At 56.6% G+C, this 3,585-nt stretch overlaps 1 non-coding gene across 1 annotated transcript; it reads left to right on the forward strand.

The window, feature by feature from the left end:
- The first annotated feature begins 2,912 nt into the window (after nt 1-2,912).
- Nucleotides 2,913-3,065, forward strand: LOC138568330 (5.8S ribosomal RNA). The gene has a single exon (XR_011302669.1). It is a non-coding gene; the product is annotated as a 5.8S ribosomal RNA (ribosomal RNA).
- The last annotated feature ends 520 nt before the right edge of the window (nt 3,066-3,585 follow it).

The following is a 3,585-nucleotide window of genomic DNA, read 5'->3' on the forward strand; positions in this document are numbered from 1 at the left end:
CGCAATACTCTATCCTAGGAACAAAGTCCCTATGGCCCAATTGCTGAAAGCATTGTGTAATTGTAGCCATGGTATACCAAGAACAACAGGAAAATGAGCCGCCTTAATGAGGTCAAAAGTAATGTTTTCTAAATGCTGGGCTATTGTGCAATGGAAGAGTGTTTTCTACAATGGGTCCAGGTGATAGAAGAGTTCCGTCTATGCCCTCCACAGGTTGCCCACTGCTCCACAATCATCCAGGGCTATCTATGTTTTTGGCTCATCGTTAGGGGAAACAATGGTGATTCCCAGAACGACCAGAGTTTTTTTGTTACTGCTGAGTGTATCGATATTCCGGAGCCCACTCCCTTCTCCCTGTTCCGTCTTCCATCTCCGCATCTAGGACGGTCTTTGGGGCAATCCTTCACCAAATGGGACCGGGAATCATAATACATACAAAGCCCTTGTGCTACTCTTTGTGCTATTTCTTCAGGGGTTAGAGGTCACCTAGCAGCTACATAGGCTCTGGCTCCGAAGTGGCAGAGGTACTGGGAGAAGGCTGTGTCAATGGATCTCTGGTGACAAATGAGCGATTCTTCATTCGTTCTTGGTGCCTTTCTTGAAGTCAAAAGTCAATCTGAAGGGTTAGCGAAATCAGGACATTCAGATCATCTGGTCTTGGTACTCTGGCTAACTCGTCTTTGAGGTCTTCGTTAAGGCCTCTTCTGTATAAGACACTGCAGGCATTATCTGGCCATCCCGATTCTTTAGCCAGTTGTCGGAACCTGGAAGTATAGATCATGACATCCTGTGACCCTTGTCTGCAGTCCAGAAGGCTCTCCTGCGAAGCATAGGCCGTATTAGGACGATCAAATATGGCTCTGAAGGCAGTAAGAAATGCAGGGTAGCTGTCTGGCACAGGATCATTTGCTGTAACCAGAGGTGTAGCCCATGATAAGGCATTCCTGGTAATGTGAGACACCACAAACCCCACCTTAGCCATGTAAGTGGTATACAATAAGGGCTTAAATGTGAAATTAACTGTATATCAGTCAAAAAATGGACAGGATTTCCTTGGGTGTCCATCATACTTCTCTAGGACTATACCCAAAGTGGGGTTTTCCATGACCATGGCATCCCTAGCCATTACCATTTGCTTAAGGGCCACATTTTCAGCATTTAGGGTCTGGACTTCAGCGGACAACTCTTATATGGCACAGATTATACCTTGCATAGGTTCCATTTGTTCAGGAGATACTTGGGTCTCAAACTATCAGGTTTTTTGCTCACCTCAGTCGAGGCGTGTGGAGAAGATGAAGGGATGTGCTTCTGATGATGTTTTTGTCGGAGATTTGAGTCCTGAAGAGATGGACGCCTCCCTCCCGATGCCAGGCTGCCCAGAGTGCTAGTACCTGGGTCGTGTGACTCCTGCAGGAAGGCTTTGTCCAGAAGTAGGAGAAAAAACCTGCAATAGGCAAAGAACCCACAGTAGAATTAAGTTGTTCAGATTCCAAACCCTGGTTGCTAGTGGCCCCCCACCCCCACCCACATCACTATTTTCCAGCCATTTTTTTTCCTTTTTTATCCCCTTCACTGGGGGCAGATGATCACCCATCTGCCCCCAGGGATCTCCATAGCTTTGGCACCATGCTTTGGGGCCTCAGGGGTTAGGGGGGCGCTTACCTAGTAAGCAGCCCTCCCTCCCCCCGCATCAGTAACAGGTCCTGGTGGTCTAGTGGCATTGCTGAGAGCGGATCAAGCACTCTGCACCCGATCTGTGCCCAGCAATGCTTTCACAAAAGGTGTCGTTGGAAAGGGGAGAGTCTCCTCTTTCCAACGACACCTCCCTCGATCTTCGGCTTGAAACACAGCCTAAGATCGAGGCAGAGAAAGGTGGAGACTCACCTTCTCTTTTCACTGCGGCAGCCGAAATGGCTGCCGCTGTGAAAATACTTGCACTTTCATGTCGGCGTGCATTACACATGCTGACGTGAAACTGCAGACAATCCAGCCCCCGGGCAGTGAGGAGAGACCTCCCCCTCACATAGCACGGGGGTTGGATTACTGTTTTGAGCACCTCGATTGCGTCCCAGACATGCACGACCCACAGCCTGGGGAGCGGGATTCCCTTCCACCGGAAGGGGGGTCCGCGATCCAGCAGACGGACGGGGACGCCTGGTGGGGTTGGGTTAACCTGCCGGGGGATGTCCCCCCGACCGGAGAGAGGGAGCTTGGAGCTGCCCCCCATCCTCTCCTCACCGAGCCGGCCCCTGAGCCACCGCGCCGGGTGGGGGCGCGCTCCTCCACCCAACCCGCCAGCAGGTCCGGCGTTCGGCGGGTTCACCCTGGTCGGCAGGGAAGCCCCCGAGTGGGAGCAGTCGGGAGCCGAGGGAAGCCCGGCCGTTCTCAAGGGACGCCTCCCCATGGCAGACAGGTTCCGGCCGCCCACGTCCATGGGCGAGTGATGGCCCGCTGGCGCAGTGGGTGACCTTCCCTCTCGACCAGGTATCTGGAGCTCGCCCCCGTGCAGCCGGGCTGTGGTTTGAAGACTCTAGCGGTCCCACCTGACCCCCCTGCCCATGCCGAATGTGGCCCGCCTCTCTGTCCGACTCCCCTAAAGGGGAGTGGCGGAGGGGGTCGAGGCCGGGGGTAGGCCAAGCAGGAATCAGGCCGGGTGGGCCGGCGGCAGAGCGGCCTGACTCTGTTGCTGTGGGAAGCCCTGCCACCGTACTGCTGATGTGGGTGGCGGGCAGGCTTCCCGGGCTGAGCGCTTGGATTTTCGATGGTCTCGGCTGACTTCCAAGTGGGGAAGCTAGACGGGGCGCCGGGCTGTCTCATCTGCGGTAGGCGGGACGGGCAGCGTTGCCTCCCCCCCTGCCTTTCCTGCACCGGCAGGTTTTGGCTGACGTCTGGAACAAACACAAGTTGCCTGTGACTCTTGGTGGTGGATCACTCGGCCGCACATCGATGAAGAACGCAGCAAGCTGCGAGAATTAGTGTGAATTGCAGGACACATTAATCATCGACACTTTGAATGCACCCTGCAGAACCGGGTTGCTCCCGGGGCTACGTCTGTCTGAGGGTCGCTTGAACGTCAATCGCCCTGGGGTTCCCTCCCCGGGGCGGGGTTGGGGCTGTCACAGGGACCCCGTTCCCTTCATCCCCCTAAGGTCAGACCCTGATCAGCACCGTTGCAGGATCCCTCTGGACCTGGCTGCATAGGCTTGTGGCCGGCGTGCCCCGGCCTCCCCCCGTCTCCCCACCTTGTGTGTGGGTGTTTCAGGAGGGTTGGGCGCCCGGCGCGCCCTGGCGGTAGAGGTGGCGGCAGGCCTTAAAAAAGCCTGGTGCGCCTTCGCCCTGCCCCAGGGCACTGGGCCGTGCCACGTGTGGTTTTCTGTGGTGTCCCACGGCTGCCGGCGCGGGACGGCCTCGGAGCGTGGGCCTCGCGATCATGTGGGCTTCCGCCACGGACCGGGAAAGCGCATGATCGGCCGCGCCAGAGGCGCGGGTCTAGGGGCTAAACCCCTCGTAAAGCCCGAGGCCGGCCACCCCACGGAGCTCTTCTGCTCCCTCGACTACGACCTCAGATCAGACGTGGCAACCCCC

This window comes from Ambystoma mexicanum, chromosome 2p (genome assembly GCF_040938575.1).
Source record: "Ambystoma mexicanum isolate Mex_15411 chromosome 2p, UKY_AmexF1_1, whole genome shotgun sequence".
NCBI classification, from domain to species: domain Eukaryota; kingdom Metazoa; phylum Chordata; class Amphibia; order Caudata; family Ambystomatidae; genus Ambystoma; species Ambystoma mexicanum.